The 16,859-nt window shown below is 42.4% G+C and overlaps 1 pseudogene; it reads right to left on the reverse strand.

Moving 5' to 3' along the window:
* Positions 1 to 14,892: 14,892 nt before the first annotated feature.
* On the reverse strand, positions 14,893 to 16,050 carry LOC129536050 (cytohesin-2 pseudogene; annotated as a pseudogene).
* Positions 16,051 to 16,859: the final 809 nt, after the last annotated feature.

Raw genomic sequence — 16,859 nt, forward strand, 5'->3', positions numbered from 1 at the left:
CTGCAACCCCATGGACTGCAATATGCCAGGCTTCCCTGTCCATCACCAACTCCCGGAGCTTGCTCAAACTCATGTCTGTTTAGTTGATGCCATTCAGCCATCACGTCCTCTGTCATCCACTTCTCCTGCTTTCAATCTTTCTAAGCATCAGGGTCTTTTCTAATGAGTCATTTCTTCCTATCAGGTGGCCAAAGTGTTGAAGCTTCAGCATCAGTCTCCAGTGAATATTCAGGACTGATTTCCTTTAGGATTGACTGATTTGATCTTGCAGTTGAAGGGACTCAAGACCCTTCTCCAATACCACAGTTCAGAATTCTTCGGCACTCAGCTTTCTTTATGGTCCAACTTTAAACATCCGTTCATGACTGACTACTGGGAAAGCCATAGCTTTGACTAGACAAACCTTTGTCGGCAAAGTAATGTCTCTGCTTTTTAATATGCTATCTAGGTTTGTCATAGCTTTTCTTCCAAAGAGCAATTCCTGGCTGCAGTCACCATTTGCAATGATTTTGGAGCCCAAGAAAGTCAAGTGTTTCCAGTGTTTCCCCATCTTTTTGCTGTGAAGTAATGGGATTAGATGCCATGGTCTTAGTTTTTTGAATGTTGAGTTTTAAGCCAGCTTTTTCACTATGCTCTCTCACTTTGATCTAGAAGCTCTTTAGTTATTAGGGTGGTTTGGGGGAGAGCAGAGAGCTAAAATTTGAAAATAGGCTACATTTTAAAAAAAAGTTACATGCTGAGGTATGTTTTGGGAACTAAAGTTTAAATCTTTTTACTATTCTCAGTTCCTTTGAGAAAGTAGGCAGTATTTTAGGAGTTGGGATTAAGACAGGACCAAAAGAGGTTAAATGGCTTTCCCAAAGACCAAAGACTTTTCACTGTGGTAAGCTATCCTAGAGAAGCACAGATTGACTTCTGGCTGAGAATAATGATATTCTGTTTCTCTGGAGTAGAACAATCATTAAATGAACAGAAGTCTCAAGAGGCTGAAGTCTGCCAAGTCTGAGTCAGGTAGTAATTATTTCAGGAAGAAATTAGGGATATTAATTCCCATTTCTTCACCCTTGCCTCTCTACAGAGAGAAAAAACTGCCAGTTCTTGGTTACATTTTTAGAGAAGTATCTTGTTCAAGGCTATTCCTGCCACTGATAACTGTAGTGTATTCCCATTTCAAACTATTGCTACCCTTTATGTCATGTATTATAGGCATTTGTTGTTTAGTTGCTAAGTCGTGTCTGACTTCTGTGACCCTGTGGACTACCTACCAGATTCCTCTGTTAATAGGATTTCCAGGCAAGAATACCAGAGTGGGTTGCCATTTCCTACTCAAGGGAGTCTTGCCAACCCAGGGATCAAACCCATGTCTGTTTTTTTGCAAGTGGATTTTTTTACCACTGAGTTACCAGGGAAGCGTTACTTTACTAGCATGTGAGATGAGTGCAATTGTGTGGGGGATTGTAATGAAAACTGACCTTTTCCAGTCCTGTGGCCACTGCTGAGTTTTCCAAATTTGCTGGCATATTGAGTGCAGCACTTTAACAGCATCATCTTTCAGGATTTGAAATAGCTGGAATTCCATCACCTCCACTAGCTTTGTTCGTAGTGATGCTTCCTAAGGCCCATTTGACTTCACATTCCAGGGTGTCTGGCTCTAGGTGAGTGATCACACCTTCATGATTATCTGGGTCGTGAGGCTGATTTTAGAAAAGGCAGAGGAACCAGTGATCAAGTCTCCAATATCCGCTGGATCATTGAAAAAGCAAGAGGGTTCCAGAAAAACATCTATTTCTGCTTTATTGACTATGCCAAAGCCTTTGTGTGGATCACAATAAACTGGAAAATTCTGAAAGAGATGGGAATACCAGAACACCTGACCTGCCTCTTAAGAAACCTGTATGCAGGTTAGGAAGCAACAGTTAGAACTGAACATGGAACAACAGACTGGTTCCAAATAGGAAAAGGAGTACGTCAAGGCTGTGTATTGTCACCCTACTTATTTAACTTAGTGCAAAGTACATCATGAGAAACGCTAGGCTGGAGGAAGCACAAGCTGGAATCAAGATTGCCAGGAGAAATATCAATAACCTCAGATATGCAGATGATACACCCTTATGGCAGAAAGTGAAGAACTAAAGAGCCTCTTAAAAGTGAAAGAGGAGAGTGAAAAAGTTGGCTTAAAGCTCAGCATTCAGAAAACAAAGATCATGGCATCTGGTCCCATCACTTCATGGCAAATAGATGGGGAAACAGTGGAAACAATGTCAGACTTTATTTTTCTGGGCTCCAAAATCACTGCAGATGGTGACTGCAACCATGAAATTAAAAGACACTTACTCCTTGGAAGGAAAGCTATGACCTAGACAGCATATTAAAAAGCAGAGACATTACTTTGCAAGCAAAGGTCCGTCTAGTCAAGGCTATGGTTTTTCCAGTGGTCATGTATGGATGTGAGAGTTGGACTATAAAGAAAGCTGAGCACAGAAGAATTGATGCTTTTGAACTGTGGTGTTGGAGAAGACTTGAGAGTCCCTTGGACTGCGAGGAGATCCAACCAGTCTGTCCTAAAGGAGATCAGTCCTGGGTGTTCATTGGAAGGCCTGATGTTGAAGCTGAAACTCCAATACTTTGGCCACCTGATGCAAAGAGCTGACTTGTTGGAAAAGACCCTGATGCTGGAAAAGATTGAGGGCAGGAGGAGAAGGGGACGACAGAGGATGAGATGATTGGATGGCATCACCGACTCAATGGACATGGGTTTGGGTGGACTCTGGGAGTTGGTGATGGACAGGGAGGCCTGGTGTGCTGTGGTTCATGGGGTCGCAAAGAGTCGGACACGACTGAGCGACTGAACTGACTGGACTGAACTGAACTCCCAGGGAAACCCAGAAAGGAAGAAGGGGTAGTAAGGCAAAACGGTTGATCTCTGGCATACATCAAAGATATTGTGGGTTCAGTTCCATACCACCACACAATACAGTGAGTCATGATTTTTGTTTGTTTTCTAGTGCATATAAAAGTTATGTAGGGCTTAACCAGAATTTTTTTTTTTAACTGGTGGAAGTCGATGGCTACCAACGATCAGGTAGGGGTTTCTGAAGATTGAGAGTAACTTTTTTTTTATGGCCATGCCATTTGGTTCAAAGTCTGTGTGTAGGATATAAGATTTCTTTTTTAACATTTATTTTACTATTTATTTGGTTGTGCCAGCAACTTGGGATCTTCAATCTTCATTGCTGCATGCAAACTCAGTTGTGGCATATAGGATCTAGTTCCCCAACCAGGGATCAAACCCTGGCCCCCTGCATTGGGAGTATGGCGTCCCAGCCACTGGACCACCAGGAAAGTCCCTGCAATGCTGTTTGATAGTGTGTTTACCCACAGAACTTCTGTCAAAATTGAAGTCACTCTTATCAAACCCTGCTACTGCCAATATCAACTAAGTTTATGTAATATTCTAAATTCTTTGTCATCATACCAATAATCTTAACAGCATCTTCACCAAGAGTAGATTCCATCTCAAGAAACTACTTTGTTCATCCATAAAAAGCAACTCATCCATTCAAGTTTTATCACGAGTTTGGAGCAATTCAATTACAGCTTAAGGTTCCACTTCTAATTTCTAGTTCTCTTCCTATTTCCAAATCAGCAGTTACTTCTCCACTGAAATCGTGAACCCCTCAAAGTCATTCATGAGTGCTAGAATGAACTTCTTCCAAACTCTTAATACTGATGTTTTGATCTCTTGAATCACTAATGTTCATGGCTTCTAGAATGGTGAATCTGGTCCAGAAGGTTTTCAATTTACTTTGCCTAGATTTATCAGAGAAATCATCATGGCATCCTTACGAAATGTATTTCTTTCTTAAGTCATAAGACTTGAAATTACTTCTTGATTCCTGAACTGCATCATGGATATGTTCGGAAACAACATTAATTTCACTGTATATCTTTCAGGGCTCTTGGATGACCAGGTGCCTTGTTGATGAGCCATAATATTTTGAAAGGAATCCTTATTTCTGGCAGTTAAGTCTCAACAGTGAGCTTAAAATAGTCAGTAAACCCTGTTGTAAGCAGATGTGCTATTATTATCCAGACTGTGTTGTCCCAATTACAGAGCAAAGACAGCATAGACTTAGCATTTTTAAGAGCCCTACGATTTTCAGAATGGTTGATAAATGAGCACTGGCTTCAATTTAGAGTCACCAGCTGCACTATCCCCTAATGAAAAAGTCAGCTTGTCCACTGAAGCTTTTCAGCCAGGCATTGACCTTTCTACCTACGAAAGTCCTGAATAGTATCTCTACTGAAATCTGTTGTGTAGTGTAGCCATTTTTATTAATTATTTAAGCTAGATTTTCTGGATAACTTGCTGCAGTTTCTACATCAACACTTGTTTCATCTTGCACTTTTATGTCATGGCTTACTTCCTTATATCTCATGAACCAAATTTACCAGCTTCAGATTTTCCTTCTGCAGCTTCCTCACCTCTCTACTACTGTCATCAAATCTAACAGAGCTGGGGCCTTGTTCTGGATTAGGCTTTGGTTTAAGAGAATGTTGTGACTGGCTTGATCTTCTATACAAACCACTAGAAATTCTCTATCAGCAATAAGACTTTCTCTTTCCCTTGTGTGTTGCTGAAGTAGCACTTTTAATTTACTTGAATAAATTTGTTGTTGTGTTCACAACTTGGCCAATTGTTTGGTGTAATTTAGGCCTAGTTTCAGCCTATCTCTGCTTTTGACATGGCTTCCTCACTAAGTTTAATCATTTCTAGCTCTAATTTTAAAATGAGAGATGTGAGTCTCTTCCTTTCACTTGAACACTTAGAGGCCATTGTTTGGTTATTAATTAGCCCTAATTTTAGTATCCTTGTGTCTCAGGAAATAGGGAAGCTTGAGGGGAGAGAAAGAGAGATGGCTGGTCAGTAAAGCAGTCAAAACACATTTATCAAGTTCACCATCATATACAGGCATGGTTCATGATGTCCTAAAACAATTACAGTGGTAACATCAAAGATCACAGATCACCATTAAAAATGCAGTAATTTAAAAATTTGAAATATTGTGAGAGTTGCCAAAATGTGAGATAGACATGAAGGGAGCAAGTGCTGTTGGCAAAATGGCGCCAATAGACACTCGACTCAAGAGTTGCCACAAACATTCGACTTGTAAAAAACACGGTGTCTGCAAAGCAAATAAAACTAGGAATGCCTATAATTCCTTCAACCATTTTTTATCTACTACCCTTAAAATGTACAACTAACCTCCTCTGCTACAGAATGATTAAATTTTTAGTTCTCAAATTAGGGGATGTATAGTTTGGATAAACGTTTTAAAGAGGAATTGTTCCTTCCTATTCTCCAACATCCGCTGGATCATGGAGAAAGCAAGAGAGTTCCAGAAAAACATCTACTTCTGCTTCATTGACTATGCCAAAGCCTTTGACTGTGGATCACAATAAACTGTGGAACATTCTGAAAGACATGGGAATACCAGAACACCTGACCTGCCTCTTGAGAAACCTGTATGCAGGTCAGGAAGCAACAGTTAGAATGGTCATGGAACAACAGACTGGTTCCAAATAGGAAAAGGAGTACATCAAGGTTGTATATTGTCACCCTGCTTATTTAACTTATATGCAGAGTACATCATGAGGAACGCTGGGCTGGAAGAAGCACCAGCTGGAATCAAGATTGCCAGGAGAAATATCAATAACCTCAGATATGCAGATGACACCACCCTTATGGCAGAAAGTGATGAAGAGGAACTAAAAAGCCTCTTGATGAAAGAGGAGAGTGAAAAGTTTGGCTTGAAGCTCAACATTCAGAAAACGAAGATCATAGCATCTGGTCCCATCACTTCATGGAAAATAGATGGGGAAACAGTGGAAACAGTGGCAGACTTTATTTTTTGGGTCTCCAAAATCACTGCAGATGCTGATTGCAGCCATGAAATTAAAAGACACTTACTCCTTGGAAGGAAAGTTATGACCAACCTAGATAGTATATTAAAAAGCAGAGACATTACTTTGCCAACCAAAGTCCGTCTAGTCAAGGCTATGGTTTTTTCAGTGGTCATGTATGGATGTGAGAGTTGGACTGTGAAGAAAGCTGATCACTGAAGAATTGATGCTTTTGAACTGTGGTGCTGGAGAAGACTCTTGAGAGTCCCTTGGACTGCAAGGAGATCCAACCAGTCCATTCTAAAGGAGATCAATCCTGGGTGTTCATTGGAAGGACTGATGGTAAAGCTGAAACTCCAATACTTTGGCCACCTCATGCGACGAGTTGACTCACTGGAAAAGAGTCTGATGCTAGGAGGGATTGGGGGTGGGAGGAGACGGGTACGACAGAGAATGAGATGGCTGGATGGCATCACCGACTCGATGGACATGAGTCTGAGTGAACTCCGGGAGTTGGTGATGGACAGGGAGGCCTGGCGTGCTGTGATTCATGGGGTCGCAAAGGGTTGGACACGACTGAGCGACTGAACTGACTGACTGAACTGATTCTCAAACTGATTAAATACTTATGTTCAAATACTCAATAGGCCACATATCAGTGAAATCTCAAGTAATCTCTGCCTCCATCTATAACAGTAGACCTAATACTCCCAAAACATATATAGGATGGTTAGAAGCATTTGATAAAAATTTGAAATTGGCACAGGTTATTTGCTAAATCACCCTTCTAATTTAAAATAAAAGGATTTCCCTGGTGTTACAGTGGATAAGAACCTGCCTGCCAATGCAGGGGACAGGGGTTCGATCCCTGGTCCAGGAAGATTCCACATGCCATGGAGCAACGAAGTCCATGTGCTGCAACTACTGAGCCCACACACTGCAATAAGAGAAGCCACTGCAATGAGAAGCCCACACATTGCACAAAAAGAGTAGCCCCTACTCGCTGAAACTAGAGAAAGTGTGCTCAGCAACAAAGACCCAGCGCAACCAAAAATACATATAATAAAAATAAAATATGAGGACCTTCCTGGTGGCACAGTAGATAAGAGTCCTCCTGCCAATGCAGGGGACACAGTTTCGATCCCTGGTCCTGAAGGGTTCCACGCGCCTCAGAGCATCTACTCCCATGTGCCACAACTACTGAGCCCACATGCTGCAGAAACAGAAGACCGCATGCCTAGAGCCTGTGCTCCACAGCAAGAGGCCACTGCAATGAGAAGCCCAGGCACTACAACTAGAGAAAGCCTGAACGCGTCAACGAAGACCCAATGCAATCAAAGGTAAAAATAAACATTTTTTAAATGAAAAATGAAAAGCTTCCTAATGGGCCAGTTTATTTACTTAGCTAGATTTCACATTTCAACCATTCACTTAATTTTTTTTTTTCTTTATTTTTGGCTGCACTGGGTCTTCACTGCTGCACAGGCTTTTCTCTAGTTGCAGCGAGTGGGGGCTGCTTTCTAGTTGCGGTTTGCGGGCAGAAGCCATTGCAGTGGCTTCTTATGATGCAGAGCACTGGCTCTAGGGTGTATGGGCTCAGTAGTTGTGGCTCAGGGACTTAGTGGGATCTTCCCTGATCAGGGATTGAACCTGTGTCTCCCACATTGGCAGGCCAATTGTTCACCACTGAGCCACAAGGGAAGCCCCATCACTTAAAAACTGATTATTGTTTTATTTTGTTTTAGGCCATGCTGTGCAGCATTTGGGCTCTTCGTTCCCCAACCTGGGATCAAACCCATGCCCCCCTGCACTGGGAGACACACTCTTAACCACTGGGCCGATCAGGAAATCCCAAAAATTGATTTTTTTAATTCCTATACATGAGTTCCTACTCTTAACATACATTTATAATATGCCAAAAAAAGTTAGTGTTCTTCAAATTAAAAACTTTAAATAAAAATATCTTCATGTAAATTGCTTTTCAACTTACTTTCCAAGATTTATCTATGATAGATGTATTCATTCCCTTCCCAGTCCACTGTCGTCTTCCTTTTATCTCTATTTCTCCAGGAACTGTTTTTCATCCAGGGCACCTAGTTGCTAAGTCCAGTGGACGGACACTTCATGCATGGCTGCATTTGTCTCTCTTCAAATTAGCTTTCTTAACATTATCTTGGGCTTCCCTGGTGGCTCAGAGGTTAAAACGTCTGCCTCCAATGCGGGAGACCCAGGTTCGATCCCTGGGTCGGGAAGATCCCCTGGAGAAGGAAATGGTAACCCACTCCAGTATTCTTGCCTGGAGAATCCCATGGACAGAGAAGCCTGGTAGGCTATAGTTCTCGGGGTCGCAAAGAGTCGGACACAACTGAGCAACTGAACGGATGAACGGAACATTATCTAGCCTGTCAAAATTTTCCCTTATGTATTTCCTGCTAATACACTTAATGAATGACACAGCTATTCATTCAGTCATGTTTAAAAAAAAAAGGAATTCCCAGGTGGTCCAGTGGTTAGGACTCTACATCGTCACTGCCGAGGGCATGGGCTCAATTCCTCGTTGGGGAACTAACATCCTGCAAGCCATGCAGTGCAGCCAAAAATTAATTTTAAAAAAAAAGTAACTTGGTCTTTGCAACAATTTGTGTCAGGAAAACTAGATATCCACATGCAAAAGAATGAAGCTGGACCCTTATTTTACCCCGTATACAAAAATTAACTACAAGGAATTCCCTGGCAGTCTAGTGGTTAAGAGTCAGCACTTTCACTGCTGTAAGCCTAGGTTCAATCCCCTGGTGAGGAAACTAAGATCCCACAAGCCTCATGGTGTGGCCAAAAATATATATAAAAAATAAACAATAACTACAAATGGATCAAAGACCTAAATGTAAGACCTAAAATGATAGAACTCTCAGAAGAAAACAGGGGAAACCTTCATGTTCTTGGATTTGGCAATGATTTATGAACAACAAAAGCACAGCAACAAAAGAAGGAATTAGATAAATTAGATTTCACCAAAATTTAAAATTTCTCTGTGTCAAAGGACACAAATAAACAGGGTAAAAAGACAACTCAGAAGTTGGGGGAAGTACCTGCAAATGACAATTTTGGGGTTCAGTTCAGTTCAGTTCAGTCGCTCAGTCGTGTCCGACTCTCCGCGACCCCATGAATCACAGCACGCCAGGCCTCCCTGTCCATCACCAACTCCCGGAGTACACTCAAACTCATGTCCACAGAGTTGGTGATGCCATCCAGCCATCTCATTCTCCGTCGTCCCCTTCTCCTCCCGCCCCCTTATAATAGGTTAATATCTACAATGTACAAATAACTACAACTTAGTGGTCAAAGGACTTGAATAGACATTTCTCCAAAGAGGTTATTCAAATAGCCAATAAGCACATGAAAAGATGCTCAACATCACAAATCATTAGGGAAATGCAAATCAAAACTACAGTGAGATACCACCTCACAAGCATTAGAATGGCTACTATCAATAAAATAGATGACAAGTGTTGGTGAGGATGTGAAGAATGGAAACACCTGTGCTCTGTTGATGGGCCTATATAGTACTTCAGCTGCTACAGAAAATGGTATGGAAATTCTCAAAAAATCAAAAATAGAATTACTATGAGATCTAGCAGTTCCACTCTGGGTATATACTCCAGTCAAAATCAGGACCTTGGAGACTTCTATACACCCATGCAGCATTATTCACAATAGTCAAAATGAAGAGACAACCTAAGTGTCCCTTGAAGATGAAGGAAAAAGCAAAATGCACTATACACGTATAATGGAATATTATTCTGCCTTAAAAGGAAGAAAGTCTGGTACACGCTATAAGAGTAAACCTTGACATTCAGTTCAGTTCAGTTCAGTCGCTCAGTCGTGTCCGACTCTCCACAACCCCATGAATCACAGCACGCCAGGCCTCCCTGTCCATCACCAACTCCTGGAGTTCACTCAAACTCATGTCCACAGAGTTGGTGATGCCATCCAGCCATCTCATTCTCCGTCGTCCCCTTCTCCTCCCTCCCCCAACCTTTCCCAGCATCAGAGTCTTTCCCAGTGAGTCAACCCGTCGCATGAGGTGGCCAAAGTATTGCAGCTTCAGCTTTAGCATCAGTCCCTCCAATGAACATCCAGGATTGATCTCCTCTAGAATGGACTGGTTGGATCTCCTTGCAGTATAAGGGACTCTCAAGAGTCTTCTCCAACACCACAGTTCAAAAGCATCGATTCTTCGGCGATCAGCTTTCTTCACAGTCCAACTCTCACATCCATACATGACCACGGGAAAAACCATTGCCTTGACTAGATGGACCTTGGTTGGCAAAGTAATGTCTCTGCTTTTTAATATACTATCTAGGTTGGTCATAACTTTCCTTCCAAGGAGCAAGCGTCTTTTAATTTCATGGCTGCAGTCAGCATCTGCAGTGATTTTGGAGCCCAAAAAAATAAAGTCTGACACTGTTTCCACTGTTTTTCCATCTATTTCCCATGAAGTGATGGGACCAGATGCCATGATCTTTGTTTTCTGAATGTTGAGCTTCAAGCCAACCTTTTCACTCTCCTCTTTCACTTTCATCAAGAGGCTTTTGAGTTCCTCTTCACTTTCTGCCATAAGGGTAGTGTCATCTGCATATCTGAGATTACTGATATTTCTCCCAGCAATCTTGATTCCAGCTGGTGCTTCTTCCAGCCCAGCGTTCCTCATGATGTACTCTGCATAGAAGTTAAATAAGCAAGGTGACAATATACAACCTTGACGTACACCTTTTCCTATTTGGAACCAGTCTGTTGTTCCATGTCCAGTTCTAACTGTTGCTTCAGCTAAGTGAAATAAGCCAGTCAAAAAAGACAAATATTAATGCATGTGATTTCACTTATATGAAGTACCTAGATTAGTCAAATTCACAAAAACAGAAAACAAAACAGTGGTTGCCAGAGGCTGGGGGAGAAAGGAAGGGAGAATTAGTGTTTAATGGGTACAGAAGTTTAGTTGGGGAATATAAAAAAGTTCTGGAGATGGATGGTAATAATGTTGCACAATGACAAGAGCATAATCCCACTGAACTGTACATTTAAAAAAATGATTAAAAAGGTAAATTTTATGTTGTGCTTTTTTTTTTTTTAAAGAAAAGTCTTGTCATCCTAACCTTGTCACAGTTTCCTGTTGATGTAGGTTGCTTCCATGTCTTGGTTATTGTAAACAGTGCTCTATGAACACTAGGGTGGGTGTATTTTTTTTAAACAATCATTCTTCTAAAAATTGTATTATTTTTGGCTGTGCTGATCTTCATTGCTACATGTGGGCTTTCTCTAGTTGCAGCAAGTGGGAGCTACTCTTTGCTGTGGTGCGTGAGCTTCTCTCGCTGCAGAGCACAGGCTCTAGAGTGCGTGGGCTCAGTAGTTATAGCACACAGGGTTAGCACACGTGGCATGTGGGATCTTCCCAGACTAGGGATGAACCCATGTCCCCTACATTGGCAGTCATTTTTTTAAAATAATACTTTTGTCCTTATGTATGGCTGTGCTGGGTCTTCATTACTGCACGTGGGCTTTCTCTAGGTTGAGGTGACAATTAGCAATATTGAGCATCTTTCCATGTACCTGTGGACCATCTGTATGTCTTCTTTGGGGAATGTATGTTTAGGTTTTCTGCTCATTGTTTTGATTGGGTTGTTTTTTTTGATACTGGGTTGTATGAGCTGTTGGTATATTTTGGAATTTAACCCCTTGTTGGCAGCATCATTTGCGATATTACAGTTGCAGTGAGTGGAACTCTTCGATGTGTATGAGCTTCTCATTGCAGTGACTTCTCTTTTGAGGAGAACAGGCTTTAGGCACAAGGGTTTCAATAGTTGCCACACACAGGCTTAGAGGTTGCGGCTCATGGGCCCTAGAGCATAATCTCAGTAGTTGTGGCACTTGGGCTTAGTTGCTCAGAGGCATGTGGAATCTTCCCCAACCAGGGTTTGAACTTGTTTCTTGCATTGGCAGGCAGATTCTTTACTACTGAGTCACCAAGGAGGCCCTTATGTTAATTTTTGATTGAGTACTCTGACATGAATATTACTTTGTTGGATTCTTGATATTTTTGTATATCTATAAACATTGAGATTTTTTTCTGAGGTGCAGTTAAATTACTTGCAAACAGCTTAATTCTTTCAGGTCTTACTTTTAAACTTTGTTAGATGAGGCCAGGGCAGAGTTTGGTCTAGGGCTAATTTTTTCCCAGTACTGAGGCAAACTCTTCTAAGTACACTTGCTCAATCATTTATGAGGTTTTGGAATAGGCATTATTCCTGATCTTATCTTACATTCAAAGATTGCTCTCTTTGTTTCAGGTGGTTCTTTCCCCACTCTAAAGGTTCTTTCCTCACGTATATGCACTAAACAATACTCAGGAAAAGACCTAAGAGGGAACCTCTAAAGATTTCCAGAAATCTCTCAGTGTGTATCTCTATTTTCTGATACTTTACCCTGTGATACCTTGACCTTCATCTCCTTTCAATTCAATTCAATCACTCAGTGTATCCAACTCTTTGTGACCCCCACTGCAGCACTCCAGGCTTCCCTGTCCATCACTATCTCCCAGAGGTTGCTCAAACTCATGTCCATAGAGGCGGTGATGCCATCCAACCATCTCATCCTCTGTCGTCCCCTTCTCCTCGTGCCTTCAATCTTTCCCAGCATCAGCATCTTTTCTAATGAGTCAGCTCTTCGCATCAGGTGGCCAAAGTATTGGAACTTCAACATCAGTCCTTCCAATGAATATTCAGGACCAATTTCCTTTAGGATGGACTGGTTGGATCTCCTTGCAGTCCAAGGGACTCTCAAGAGTCTTCTCCAACACCACAGTTCAAAAGCATCAATTTACTCAACCACCTCCTTTACTCAAGGTAATGGCCAGGCTCCTCCTAGATTCTTCCTCCTTGTGCCATGACCTGGAACTTCTCTCTAGGCATTAAACTGAGACAGTCATAGGGTTCACTTCATTGGTCTGTCATTTTTAAGTAATCACTAGCCTTTGTTACCTGATGTTCAATGTCTTGAAAACAATTGTTTCATATAGTCTAGTATGATTAGATTAGACCCCTGTTACTTTATGTTGGCCAGAGCAGTAGTCCTGGCACTTTTCTTGCATAGCTCCTTCCTCATTAGCAGTCTACGGTGGTTTCCCAGGTGCCTATTGCTAAAACAGAGAAAAGATATTGATTTATATACATTTGTCTTTATAAGAGGTTGTCTCTGAGTGGAAATGGGGAGTAAGGCTGTTGGGACTGGTTATTTTTTCATAACATATATAATTGAATGACTCTCTTAAACCACATTCTTCTGTAATTTTGATAAAAATTACACAATAATAATAAATGGTAATGGGGCATCCCTACTAGTTTATGATTTAAACATTGCTGTAGTGTTTTACCATTTAGGATAATACTTGCAATTTATTTGGATATAACATAGCTTTTATTTAAATTGTTTCCTTGAATTCTTATTTATTTAGACTTATTATTTATATTGTTATGCATAAACACTGACTTGTGAAAAGTTTTTCAGCTTTCATTAATAATAATCCTAATTATATTAATAATAAATTATAGTAATTGGTTTCCTTAATATTAAACCACCCCTGCATTCCCACAATAATCTTGAGTTAGTTGTAGAGTATTATTCTTTTGCACACTGATGGATACTCTTTGCTAATGTGTTATTTAGAATAACCACCCCACCAAGTAGGAACTCTCCTACTTTTGTTTATTAATTTGTTTGATGTTTAAATAATTACTGATTACTAACCCTTATGGCAGAAAGTGAAGAGGAACTAAAAAGCCTCTTGATGAAAGTGAAAGAGGAGAGTGAAAAGGCTGGCTTGAAGCTCAACATTCAGAAAACAAAGATCATGGCATCTGGTCCCATCACTTCATGGGAAATAGATGGGGAAACAGTGGAAACAGTGTCAGACTTTATTTTGGGGGGCTCCAAAATCACTGTAGATTCTGATTGTAGCCATGAAATTAAAAGACGCTTACCCCTTGGAAGGAAAGTTATGACCAACCTAGACAGTATATTAAAAAGCAGAGATATTACTTTACCAACCAAGGTCTGTCTAGTCAAGGCTATGGTTTTTCCAGTGGTCATGTATGGATGTGAGAGTTGGACTGTGAAGAAAGCTGATCGCCAAAGAATTGATGCTTTTGAACTGTGGTGCTGGAGAAGACTCTTGAGAGTCCCTTGGACTACAAGGAGATCCAACCAGTCCATTCTAAAGGAGATCAATCCTGGGTGTTCATTGGAAGGACTGATACTAAAGCTGAAACTCCAATAGTTAGGCTACCTCATGCGACGAGTTGACTCACTGGAAAAGAGTCTGATGCTGGGAGGGATTGGGGGCAGGAGGAGAAGGGGACGACAGAGAATGAGATGGCTGGATGGCATCACCGACTCGATGGACATGAGTTTGAGTGAACTCCGGGAGTTGGTGATGGACAGGGAGGCCTGGCGTGCTGTGGTTCATGGGGTCGCAAAGAGTCAGACACGACTAAGCGATTGAAATGAACTGAACTGAACTGTATGTTGCTGCTAAAGCTGAAACTCCAATACTTTGGCCACCTCATGCGAAGAGTTGACTCACTGGAAAAGACTCTGATGCTGGGAGGGATTGGGGACAGGAGGAGAAGGGGACGACAGAGAATGAGATGGCTCGATGGCATCACCAACTCGATGGACATGAGTTTGAGTGAACTCCGGGAGTTGGTGATGGACAGGGAGGCCTGGCGTGCTATGATTCATGGGGTCACAAAAAGTCGGACATGACTGAGCCACTGAACTGAACTGAACTGCATGTTGATTACAAATCAGAGCGAGGTGCTAGAATGAACAGTTTTCTAAATAGGGCACCAGGATCCACAGTTGCAGGGCCCAGTCAGCCACTGGGGTAGGCAGTTCTGTACTAAATAGTGGAGTGGGTACAAAGGGGTAGGGCTCTTAATGGTTTTTGTTAACAGAAATCCACTTCTTCCTTGCTGCCAACAACTCTCGAAGGGGTCCATGTTCACAGCTGCCTGGATGGACTTGATCCACTGGTCCACTCCTGCATAGGGCCAAGATCAAGTACACCACGTGGTTTCCCTCAACCATCCAACCATCTGCCTCTGTTTTGCAGGCTTTGATGAGCTGTTCCTTGTTATCACGGATATAGAGCTCAAAGTAGTTACATTTCTGGCTGTCACCTATCTTTCTGATGCTCAGATTTTTCAGGGGGATGACTCCTCTGGACTGCTTATCCACCATGAACTCAAAATAGTAGAGGCAGTTGTCTATTAAGATTAACCAGTACTGCTTCCACATTTTCACCTGGCCCCCTTCTCCCGCCCAGTTTAAGGAGTCAGCCCCAGGGCACTGGTTGAAGAATTTCAGATTATCATTCTTGATCATTCTCAGGCTCTTGAAGGGCTCATTTTGGGTGTGGTCCTAGAAGTTTCAGATCAGCTCCTTAGGCAGGTCCCACCCTACTTGCTGTGCTGGTTCATAGCCACAAAGTGCTCCAGGCCTGGCTTGTTCCAGATGTTGGGATTGTGAAGGCTGGTGTTCAGCATTATCTCTGGTGAAGGACAGTACATAGCAGGCATCTGTGGACTGGATAATCCCAGGGTGGCATCTGCAGTATCCACAGGCAAAGGCTTCCATCACCTGATCAATCTTCTGGCCCTCTCTGGGGAGACAGTAAGCTCCATAGAAATTGCCTGAGGGCCTCACAGTCATGCAGATCCATGAAGGTATGGAGCATTGGTAGGTTCAGCTCTTCCCTCTCCCCTAAGTAGTCCCCATGACTGTCTTGTTCAGGCCCTTGCCCTTGAACAGGAAACAGGAAGTGACCCCCTGGGGGTGTGCACTGGAGAAGTTTGTTCTCCAAGAACTTGATCCCCCTTCTTGGGGTCCTTGTTGAAGTTCTTTCTAGTGCCATGTTCTGATCCTGTTGCAAGGACTCAATGGCCTCCAGGCACCCTCACTCATGGCTTCACTGAGCTCCTACCACAGGTCGTGGATCTCCAGCAGCAGCTTCTGAGTCAACAATGAGACATTCTCCAGCTCCATCTGCTCCTTAGGAGTTTGGTCTGGGTGCTCATAGACACTGTCTTCCATGGCTGCCAAGTCCCCACAAGGCAGGGCTGGATCCAACTTCACCTGTGGGCCCAGGTCAGCCAGTCAAATGCCTTGAGGGCTGCTGCCACTGACTAAAAAGGGAAAAGAAAACAAAAGGAGTAGCAGGATAGTGGAGAAACTGGAATAGCTGCCTCGTAATAAAAAGAACAGGTTCCTGACATTGTACAGGAGGCGATGATCAAAACCATCCCCAAGGAAAAGAAATGCCAAAAGGCAAAGTGGTTGTCTGAGGGGGGCCTTACAAATATCTGAGAAAAGAAGAGAAGCAAAGGCAAAGGAGAAAAGGAAAGATATACCCATCTGAATGCAGAGTTCCAAAGTAGCAAGGACAGATAAGAAAGTCTTCCTCAGTGATCAATGCAAAGAAATAGAGGAAAACAATAGAACGGGAAAGATTAGAAGTCTCTTCAAGAAAATTAGAGATACGAAGGGAACACTTCATGCAAAGATGGGCACAATAAAGGACAGAAATTGTATGGACCTAACAGAAGCAGACGGAGAAGGCAATGGCAAGCCACTCCAGTACTATTGCCTAGAAAATCCCATGGATGGAGGAGCCTGGTTGGCTGTAGTCTGTGGGGTCGCTAAGGGTCGGACACGACTGAGCGACTTCACTTTCACTTTTCACTTTCACACATTGGAGAAGGAAATGGCAACCCACTCCAGTGTTCTTGCCTGGAGAATCCCAGGGATGGGGGAGCCTGGTGGGCTTCCGTCTATGGGGTCGCACAGAGTCGGACACGACTGAAGTGACGCAGCAGCAGTAGCAGCAACAGAAGCAGAAGATA

The sequence above is a fragment of the Moschus berezovskii genome, chromosome 6 (assembly GCF_049115385.1).
Source record: "Moschus berezovskii isolate FMDL1 chromosome 6, NW_MosBer_1.0, whole genome shotgun sequence".
Taxonomy (NCBI): Eukaryota; Metazoa; Chordata; class Mammalia; order Artiodactyla; family Moschidae; genus Moschus; species Moschus berezovskii.